An 11,216-nucleotide genomic window follows, 5' to 3' on the forward strand; every position below is an offset into this window, starting at 1 on the left:
TTCCAGCCTTGGAGCTCTTCAAGTTCTGAGCTCTAAAGCAAGTTCTGCCTCAGTGCTTGCCCCCTGAAATAAAGGATGGAAGGGCATGGGAGAGTGGGGAGGAAAACATCTCAGGAAGCTGCAGAAGGCAGCTGGCAGGCCCAACTTTCTCCACCCTAGGCACCCGACTTAAGGCATATAGTGCTACCTCAGCTCTCAAGGAAAGGAAGCTCTGTTTAAAAAGAAGTATTTCCTCCACTGGCATCTCTTCCCTCAGTAAATGAAGAGGAGCAGCTCAAAGAGCCACAAACTCTGCTCAAGTTCAGGCAAGCTCCGGCTCCCACCTGAGGTGCTATGTCAGCTTACATAGCACCATCACTCCACAGCTAACCAGAAAATCAAATGTCTCTCTGTGAGGGTGCCATGGTCCTGGGGTGTGAGCACACACCCAAGAGGAAGCCCGTTACCTAATGTTAGGTCATGTCATGTGATCTAAACCTAAAATGGAAATAGTTGCATAACTCAGAAATAGCCAATTTAGCACCAGCTTTGGGCCTTGGTTCTGCCACCGTTGGTACAATATACAGTGGTGACACAGCACTGAACCTCAGCCATGGTGGGTCAAGGGTTTCTTCTCCCCTGCTGTCAACCAAAAGCATACAGGGGCATAGCGGGTTGAATGGTTGTCTCCAGTAAGATGTGTCCATATCCTAACTTCCAGAAGCTGTGAATGTGACCTTATTTGGAAAAAAGTGCTTTTGCAGATGGAATTAAAGTAATGATCTTGCCAGTGAGCCCCAAATCAAATGACAAGTGATTTCTTATGAGACACACACAGAGAGAAGAGGAGAAGGCCAAGAAAGCAGAGGCAGAGATTGCAATTATGCTGCTACCAGCCAAGGACGTTGGAACCCTTAGAAGCTAGAAGAGGTGAGAAAGGATTCTCCCCTAGAGCCTTCAGGCAAGCGGGGTCCTGGGAATGGCCACCTCAGGAAACTAATCTGAGGGGGTAGGGACAGATTTGCCATCGTCGGTCCTCTTTTTATCTCCATAGCACCGCTTTCTTCTATCTCATCTGCTCTGTACAGCTACACAGATCCCCAAGTCCCCACTAGGGTTAGGGAACTCAGGGCACTCTTGGAGGTAGGTTGAGTCACTCCGTTCTTTCTCTGGGCATGGAGTTAGAGCAGGAAGCAGTCCTTTTCAGGAGGGACACGTTATGTGCACAGCACAAGGCATGCTCCAGGGTCAGGGCACAGAAATGAACACATGAGCAAGTACCCTTTCTCCTCCTCTCAGCTGCCTCTCCCCTCAGATGGCAAGGCCTTCCTCAGTCTGGATGCCCTCCTGAAAGAAGAGTGACAGTATTAAATAGGGCTGTTATGAAACGTTGTGGGAGTGGGAGGGGTACTGTACAAGGTGCCTGGCCGAAGGGTAAGTGGGGCTGAGTTCCAGCCACACTCTGTTCACCACAAAATATACACAGGCCTGGGTTTTCGCAGCCCAGAGGAAGGAGCATCTTTTCTCACTATTTCTACTCACAGAGGGCATCTTTTAAAGCCACACAAAAAAGATACTATTGGGCAATGAAGTTTTGGAAATAGATTATGTTACAGTTGTACAACATTGTGAATATAATGGATGTCATTGAATCATACACTTAAAAGTGGTTACGGTGGCAAATTTTATGCTAGATATATTTTACCACCATTTAAAAAGATTAATAAGGTACCATACCAAATACCATTGAATTGTAAACTTTAAATGGATGAATTGTATGCTATGTGAATTACAGGTCAATGGAGCCATTTTTTAAAATGCAAACAAAAAGACACATTTTGCAAAAACAAACCAACAAAATAAACAAACTTAAAGCTCCAATTAAACTGGGTCTGTGAAAAAATTTTTAAAAAGAGGTTACATCCTTGCACTGTCCTTCACTGGACCCCTTCTCATGAGTACTTTCTTTGCCCTCCACCTTCCACACTCAACTCAGGCTTGGTGACTTTGATGCAGGAAACGGTGTAAGGCTGGAGGCAAAAACCTTGGTTTTTGGAACTCAGTCAATGGGCACCCGACTCATCGGTCAGGCTACCCATCTCTTGGACTCTGACCTTAAAAGTCTAATTTTCTCTCTTCTCTGTGCCCTAAAACCTGTGTGCAAGTTCTTTCTTTGCCTTTCCTCTCTTAATGAGCACATCTTGCATTTTCTAAACAATCTCTTCTATCTTGGTTTTCCCTTAAGCCTTTAGCTTTTCACTACATCACATCTTTAACATACTGAGAGCTGCAAGCAGGGTCATAGAATGTTTTGACTGAAGAAATCATTAAACAGCAACCATTTTCAATATTCTGTATATTTGTACACCAGAAATACAAGTAGACACAAAAAGAGAAACAACTGGTCAATTTAACTCTTTGCACTAAATTGGGAAGGATAATTTCGAATTCCTGACATACAAGATTTGTTGCAAAGGCATTGCGAAAGAGGATTGAAAACACCCAGCAATGCTAGAAGAACTGGGTTGTCAAAGCACCTTAGATATAAATAAGTATGTATTTTCATGGGGCGGTGCCGTGTCCAGATCAGGGCCTATATTTCGATTAGATTTGATGCTCGGGGAACCTGCCATTTTCCCAGTGCAATTTGTGCTTCGCCCACGTAAGACAGTCAGCAAAGAGTGGTAGAGAAGTACAGAAGTGCGGGGGAAAGCTTTTAGGGCAGAGAAAAGAAAGAAAAAATAAAAACAATCTTGAAAAGATAATGTTCTCCCACACATAAGAGGTACTGTTTTGGAAGATGTTAAGAGATTTTTGAAAACGGATTAGACACTGTCAGAGTGGCTGTAAGCATGTTTTATCTTAGTCGAATTTTTAGGAAGTCAGCAATTTGCATACTGCACCTGTATTGATCAGATACGTGATTGAGCAGGAGGCGTCTCGTTCCTTTCCTCCATCAAACTGTCTAAAATGACACTGGGGGAATTGACTCTGATGTTCAAACAAGTAGCAGGGAGGAGAGTCTAAAGTCACCACTCAATGAAATAATTTGGCACTTTTAATAGGAAATCATTGTATTTACCAAAGGAAAACCTCATTTTGACTGCAAACACAGAAAAAATCAAGCAAGTAATTGCAGAGGCTGCCTGGGAAAGATTAGTCAAGTGCATATCTGTCCCCAAAGAAAGACAAGCTGAACAGGTAAATCCAACTCTTGATTATTCAGGGTTGTGGGTAGATTAAACGACATCGTTGCTTCTGTTTGTTCTTGTGGCACTGCTGGTTGGCTCTGCAAAACCTATTCTGAACTACCAAACACTCACTTTCCAGTGTCCTTTGTATCTAGTAGTGCCAGGGCAACTTGGTGTTAGCCAAGGAGACACAAGAAAGTTTGCTGAGGACAAGGGTTGGTGTATGGAAGGCTTTCGCTCTTGATAAAAGAGACAGGGAAGGGAAAAGTGTGAACTATATTACCTCTGCCCTGCACGTGGTTTTGATGCTTGGAGCTGCAGTAGCCATTGTGCAACCTCCAGATGGCAAGGACAAAGACAAAGCGCCAACAGCAAGGGATGTCAGAGTAATGAGACAAAACACCTCGCTCCCTGAAGACACAACTGAGTATTTGAACGAACATCAGCCTCCGCCTACCTCTGGATGTCTTAAATGGAAAAGCAAATGCCTACGGATTTAAGGTATTGTTGGTTGGGACTTCTGTTACCTGCACCCCAAAGCATGCCTAACTGACACACCTTGTAGCAAGAGTCCCAGTGGCCGATGAACCAGTGTCACAGTAGCCTACAGGCATTGGTTTGCACTTTGAAAAGGTCGATGACAGGTACCTAAGGACAAAGACAGAGATAGAAGGGACAGTATGGGGTCTGTGGCCTTGGTCTATGCAGAGAGGGCTAACAGGCAAGAGTGTTTGAAAACCCATGGGGTTTTCAGGCCCACAAGCAGAACTGTTTTGGGGCCTCAGTTACAAAGTACAGCACACATCTGGGGACAGCAACCTGCTCCCCAGGTCTGTGAGGAACTCGGCTTGGCTCAGGCCCAATTAGGATGATGGGAAATGCAGCACTATTTGGTCACCAGGAGGGCTTGCAGCTTTACAAGGCCCAGGAGATCGCCACAATGAGGCCCTGCTCTCCTGGGCCTTTGAAATCACTGCACGTCCGGTTACAAGGGAGCAGAACTGGAAGACAGCAAGGGAGAGAGGACTGGGCTGCGCAGTAAATGCTAGGAGTGAAATTGCTGAGCCACATGGTATGTGTAGGTGCAGCTCTTAGTAGATACTGACGTAGCTTTAAGGCGTTGCACCAATTTACACCGTATGCCACTACATATATAGGATATAAGAATTTCTATTGTATCCTGCATACCATACTGATTATTCATCTACACTTGTCAGTGTTTTTAATTTTAGCCATTATGGTGGATGTGTCCCAATGTCACATTATGGTTTAAATTTGCATTTCCCTAAAGACTAATGGGATTTAAGACCTTTACATATGTATATTAGCCATATGGATGTGTTCTTTTTGAAGTTCCTGTTCATGACTTTTGCCCACTTATCTATTGGGTTGTCTATCTTTTTCTTATCAATTAATAGGCTTTCTTTATCTACTCTGGATAGGAGATTTTTGTCAGATTGATATATTGCCAATAGCTTTTCCCATTCTGTAGCTTGATTTTCAGTCTCTTAATGTTTTCTTTTTATGAATAGAAGTTCTTTTTTTTTTTAATGTAGTGAAATTTATCAATCATTTATTTTACGGTTATTATTTTTTATGTCCTGTTTGAGAAATAATTGCTCACCTTAAGGTCATGAGGATAGGCCCCTATTTTTCATCTAAAGTTGAATTATTTTAGCTTTCACATTTAGATCTATAATTTTCCTGGAAGTAATTTTTTAAAAATATGGTATAAGATAGGAATCAACATTTTTTTCCCATATGGATATTTAATTGACTCAGACCAATGTGGAAAAATACATATTTAATCAAAGCACTGCTGTATTAACTTTGTCATAAATCAAGTAACTTTATATGAATACATCTGTTTTTAATGTTTTTTGCTACATTGCTTAATATTTCTATTTTATATCATTATTATGCTCTCTTAATTGCTGCAGGTTTATAATATCTTAATATAATAAACCCTCTAATTTTATTTTGTTTTTATTCAAGGAGTACATGGCTATCATCCTTTTCATTTTCATATAAATTTAAAATCAGCCTATCACTTTACCCAAAAAGAAAAAAAGCAAAATAAACAAAACATCCTAAATATCCTAAATCCTAAAAATTTAGGTCAGTTGGCTTCTTTATAATATTGAGTCTTCTAATTCATGAATACAGTTTATTCCTCCTTTATTTAAACCTTTAGTTATTTTCATAATGTTTTCTTGCACATTTTTCATTAGATTAATTCTAGGTATTTGATGTCTTGGGATGCTATTGTAAATGGTATGGGTTTTCTTTCCTTTGTAATTGTTGTATATACACATATATACAATTGACGGTTGTATACTAACAATATTCAGTGGCATTGTTGAATTAATGATACTAATAGTTTTTCTATAAATTCTTTTGTCTTTTTCTAAATGCACAATCATGTCATCTACAAATACCAATAGTATTACATCTTCCTTTCGAAATCATTGCTTTTATTTCTTTTCTCTTGCTTGAAATTCTGTTATAACACTGAAAGAAAGTGGTTCAGGTGTCTTTTCTCATTCTTAATCTCATAGGATGGTTTTCAGTATCTTACCCTAAATTTATCAATATTCAGTGGCATTGAATATTGACGTAAAGCATGACGTTTGCAGAATTTTTGCAGATGCCCTTTATCAGGTTAAGAAAACGCCTTTTAATTTTATTTTGATAAGCAAGGATTTTATCAGGAATGCATGTTGAATTTTTGTTTGTTTGTTTCTTTTTTTAAAATAAAATTTAGCTTATTATGCATCCAAGTAGTGCTTCTCAGAGGGCAGCACAACTTCTTGGCTGTGGGAGTGGAAACATATCGTACCTTAGGGGTTTTTCAAAATGCAACACTATCCACCCCTGGAAAAACATTCTAATACCCGCTTTTTTTGTTTGTTTGTTTTTGAAGCATCCTACAGACTTTAAATTCTGATACAGTAAATATCAGTCTTTAATATCCCACATAAACAAAAAGTCTTTGGGAGTCCTCCCTTTTTTTCAGCGTAAAAGGGTCCTGAAACCAAAAACTGAGAAAACCACTGTTTATCCTTAGCCATATTTGGTCAGTTTCTGGCTCTGATCTCATAAAGCACCAGTGTGATGGAATTACCAAACACTCCTATATAAGGCTCTGGCTGGGCTGAGCTTTCTGTCCATTACAGCCCAGGAAGCTGATTTGTGGTGACCTGTTGGACTTGGACCATTTAGCTTGTTTTCTCCTCCCTCCCTCCCACCCCCTGTTTTATTTTATCCCTTCACTCTTGTTTTCTTTGTCTCATTTTTGTCTTTTTTATTATTTTTCTTTGTTATTTTTTTGCTCTCTTTTCCCATTTTTCTTTTTTTGTTTTTCCATATTCTTCTATTTTAATTTTCTCAATTTTTTGTTTTCTCACTTATTTTTTATTATTTTCCTTTTTCTTATTTTTCTTTGCTCTCTTTTCCTATTTTTCTTTTGTTCCTTTTTCTTCATTATTTTATTTTAATTTTTTTGTTTTTTCATTATTTTTTCTCATTTTTTTCTTTAAATTTTTTAGTTAATATATATATTTTTAACATTCTTTTTCCCCCCTTTTTCCGCCTTGCCCCCTGCCCCCTCCAGTTCAAGCCGTTGTTTTTCAGTCTAGTTGTGTAGGACACGGCTCCCCCAGGCAGAGGCAGTCGGTCGCCAGTCATCGGTCGGCTGCTCACAGCAGCTCCCCACGGCTCTCGCTGGCTACCGGCTGCCTATGGCAGCACACGGTAGCCCACGGCAGCACACGGTAGCCCACGGCAGCACACAGTAACCCACCACAGCTCTCACCAACCTCCAGTTGCTCACGGCAGTCCAGCTCCAAGGAGAGCTGTTGTTCACAATCTTAGCTGTGAGGGTGTAGCTCACTGGCCCATGTGGAAATTGAACCGACGACCTCAGTATTAGGAGCATGGCGCTCCAACCACCTGAGCCACCGAGCCAACCTAGTTAGTATTTTTAGTTAGTATTGCTAGTACAGTTAGTATATTTAGTCAGCTTAGTTAGCATAGTTATTGTTTGTTAGCACAGTTAGTAATATTGTTGATAGAGTTATTAATAGTATATTTAATCAGCATAGTTAGCATACTTATTGTTAATTAGCACTGTTGGTGAGCATAGTTAATACTGTCAGTGAGTATAATTAGCGGGTCACCATGTCACCTGACTTTTCAGACATCCCTGTTGACCAGGAGCCCTACAGTGGCCATTACGAGCTCTGCAAACTATTGGCAAGGGCATCTTTTCCAATGTGGTGTTGGGCCGGCGCATATTAACAGGGACGCAGGTAGCTGTTAAAATCATAGATCAACTGGTCGCCTTCCAAGTTCACAGACCTCTCCTGTGAGAAGTCCACTGCATGGCAGATTTGCACCACCCTAACATTGTCCAACTATTCCATGTGATCAGCACTACGGAATCACTCTTCCTAGTCATGGAACTCGTGCCTGGAGGGGACTGGATGGACTACCTTTATGCCCACGGCCACATACCGGAGACAAGGCCCGCGGCATCTTACAGCAGCTGGTGTCAGCAGTGCACTACTGCCACGAGAAGGGCATTGATCACAGGGACCTGAACCCACACAGAGTGCTGTTGGACACTCAAATGAATGCTAAACTTTCAGACTTTGGACTTGGCACATTCTTCATTGGCTGTCAATTGAGCACATTTTGCAGCAGCCCATGTATGCAGCCCCAGAACTCTTCCTGTGCCAAAAATATGATGGCCCTGCCGCGGACACATGGATCTTGGGAGTGCTGCTGTACAGGATGCTCACGAACACTGTCCCTTTCAAAGGAATGAACTGGGGACAGCTGCAGAAGAAGGTCCTCAGCAGGGAGTACGTGGTGCCATCCTATTTATGCTTGGATGTGTAGAACTTCCTAAAAAAAACTACTACCCCGTAACCCCCAGAAGAGAGAAAATCTGAAAGACATCATGCCGGATCCTTGGCTAAACAAGGACCAGGAGAAAAAACTGAAGTCTTACATTGAGCCACCCAGTTATGTCATAGACCCCTGGATAACAAAAGAGATGCTGAATCTGGGCTTTCATTGGGAAGACATCAAGGACACATTGTCAAAGAAAACATATAATAATGTCATGGCCACATACCGTATCTTAAACACAAAAAAACCAAAAGTCTAGTGTCACACCATCAAGGTAAAGCCAAAGCCCTTCCATCCTCCTGAGCTCCAGAGCTGTAGTCCCTCGCCAGTCCAGGAGGGTCAGCCAGAGTGCTCGGGTTTCCAGAAGGCAGAGCAGCAGCCTATGGACCATGAGTAAGGGCAGAAGGCCCAAGAGTCTGCCAGTCCTTCGGCCATCCCAGAGTCAGTATTACCACTTTGAAGTCAACCCCTGAGTCCAGTACCACCACTCCCGAGCCCAGCCTGGGCTCCAGGACCGCCATTCCTGAGCCCAGCCCAGAGTCCAGCATCACTATTTCCAAGTCAACCGCTGAGTCCAGGACCACCACCTGCCCACCCAGACTGGGCTCCAAGACTGCCACCCCCGAGCACAGACCAGGGTCCAGAACCACCACTCCCAAGCTCAGTCCGGGTTCCAGCATCACCATCCTTAGCCCAGCTCCCCAGTGTCACCCTGGAGACTCTCCCTCCTGCCACAGCACCAGCAGCAGCAGTGGAAACCCAAAAGAAATCAACCAGGGCCGGCGGGGGTGTGACTAAGAGGTGCTTGAACTTTTTAAGAAAGCTCTGCTGTCTGCCACCCAAGAAGGGGTACTACAAATGCAATAAGGTAAAGCCCCTTTAGATTTTGGATGCCTAGGCAACCAGACTCCGGGGGTGGTCAAGCCAGGCTCCTTGCATTTTAAATGCTGAACTGGTGGAAGCTGAGGTCCAGGAAGCCCCACCAAGTGGAGATCGGCCAGAGGCTGGACGCAAACTGCAGGTGGCAGCAGTGCAAGAAGTACACACTGTGTGTGCAAGGATCCCTGGGTGAGAGGACGTGGTCCAGGGGACAATGAAGGTGTGCAAAGTGCCGTGGATTCACATCCAGGGTATCTGGCATCACCTGTGGCCTGCAGAAGCATCATACCCAAAATCCTTAGTGAGCTTGAAGGACAGCTTGGAGCCCCTTTTGCATGTTGTGCCCTCTTGGTCTTCTGTTCCCTTGGTTTTGAATCCTTAACTCCCTTGTCTATTCCTCCTTTATGGCACGATGGTGTTGCTTGCTCACACAGTACACATGCTGCCTTCTTCCTGTGGATGAGTTTTGTAGTTTAAGACCTTTCTGAGACTGGCTGAGAGATCTCCTCTGGAGCAAAATGCCATGCACTCGGCGGAACCTCTGCCGGCCCTGGAAACTGTAACAAAGGCAGCGCGCTAGTCCAGACCCTAGAACACTGAGTGGTGGCCGCGGGGCGAGCGAGCCAGGGCCAGGTGGGTGAGCGCCGATAGTGCCTGCTCAGAGTCAGGAGGCAGCAGCGCCGGAAGACGCGGATCTCTGGTCAAGTGCGCCATGCAGATGCCACTGGCATCACGAGCTGCTGTACCAGGCACTGCTTGCTCATCTGCATGTTGAGTTTTATCAAATGCTTTTTCTACATCTATTGAGATGGTCCCATCTCCTTTATCCTATATTTATCATTTTATATACTCTACATTATTCTATATTCAATTTCTATTTCTCCTTTGTTCTATTAATGTGATAAATTGAAATTGCTATCTTTCAATTATGAAACCATTCCCGAATCTCTGGAATTAACCTTTATCGGTTGTGATTTGTTCTTTTTATACATCACTGGATTTGACTTGCAAATATTTTGATAAAGAATATTATATTTACATTCACGAAAGAGATTCACCTGTAATTTTTATGTCTGTGATGTCCTTGCATTATTTTAAATTATATCTGGCTTTACAAAACAAGTTTTGAAATGTCTTTTGTTTTCTTATTCTCTGGAGAGTTGTATAGAATCGGTGTGATTTATTAAAGTTTGGAAAAATTCATTGGTGAAACTATCTGGGCCTGGAGTTGTCTTGAGGGAAAGATTTTTAATAATGCATCCAATTTTAATAGATATTGGACTATTCAGAATTCCTATTTCTCTCTGTATTCATTTTGATAAGGAAAGTTTTTATAAATTATCAAATGTATTGGCATAAAGTTGTTCATAATATCTTTTTTTTAACATAAGGAGAATCTTTAATCATATCCATTTTTTTCTAGTCTTCTGTCTTCCTAGGGATTTATTAATTTTATTAGTCTTAAAAACCAACCTTTGGTTTTGTTCATTTTCTCTATTACACATTTGTCATCTATTTCGAATGTCTATTTGAAATCCTTATCTATTTATAAATCCTTATCGCTATTATGTTAGAGTCCAGTTGTGTTTTACTTTTCTAACTTCATATGAATATTTAGATCATTACTCTTCAGCCTTCTTTTTCTTTTCTGATACACTTGTATGCATTTGAGGTTATACGCTTCCTGTAAACACACACGTTAATAGGCCATATTTTATTATCATTATATTCAGTTTTGTTATTGATTTCTAGCTTAATTCCACTGTAGCCAAAGACTATTTCAATCCTTTAAAATTTGTTGAAACTTGCTTTATGGCCTAGCATATAATCAATTTTGGAAAATGTTTCATATGCGCTAGAAAAGAATGCTTGCACTGCACTTGTTGGGTGCGCCTTTTCTATGTGTTAAGAGATCAAATTGTTGGACCTGCTGTTCAGACATTCTGTAGACTTATTGACTTTTGATTGCTTATTTATCAGTTACTTACATTGTTAAAATTTCCCACTATTATTATGGAATTTTAAAGACATCATTTTATTATCTTCTGACTGCCATCATTTCTTTGGAGGTCATATTAGTCTTAGTTTGCTCCCTTCAAAGTAATGTGTCTTTTTTTTTTTTTTTAATTGGTTATGTTTAAGATTTTCTCTCTCTTTGTTCTCAGCAGTGATATATATCAGACCATGATATTCCTAGATTCATTTGTCTTGTATTTATCCTCTGGGCTTTCACTAAGCTTCTAGAATCTGTGG

The 11,216-nt window shown here is 41.5% G+C and overlaps 1 pseudogene; it reads left to right on the forward strand.

The window, feature by feature from the left end:
- The first annotated feature begins 7,349 nt into the window (after positions 1-7,349).
- Positions 7,350-8,362, forward strand: LOC148755752 (serine/threonine-protein kinase MARK2 pseudogene; annotated as a pseudogene).
- The last annotated feature ends 2,854 nt before the right edge of the window (positions 8,363-11,216 follow it).

Source organism: Rhinolophus sinicus, chromosome 14 (genome assembly GCF_057876585.1).
Source record: "Rhinolophus sinicus isolate RSI-liver-muscle chromosome 14, RSI-T2T, whole genome shotgun sequence".
NCBI lineage: Eukaryota > Metazoa > Chordata > Mammalia > Chiroptera > Rhinolophidae > Rhinolophus > Rhinolophus sinicus.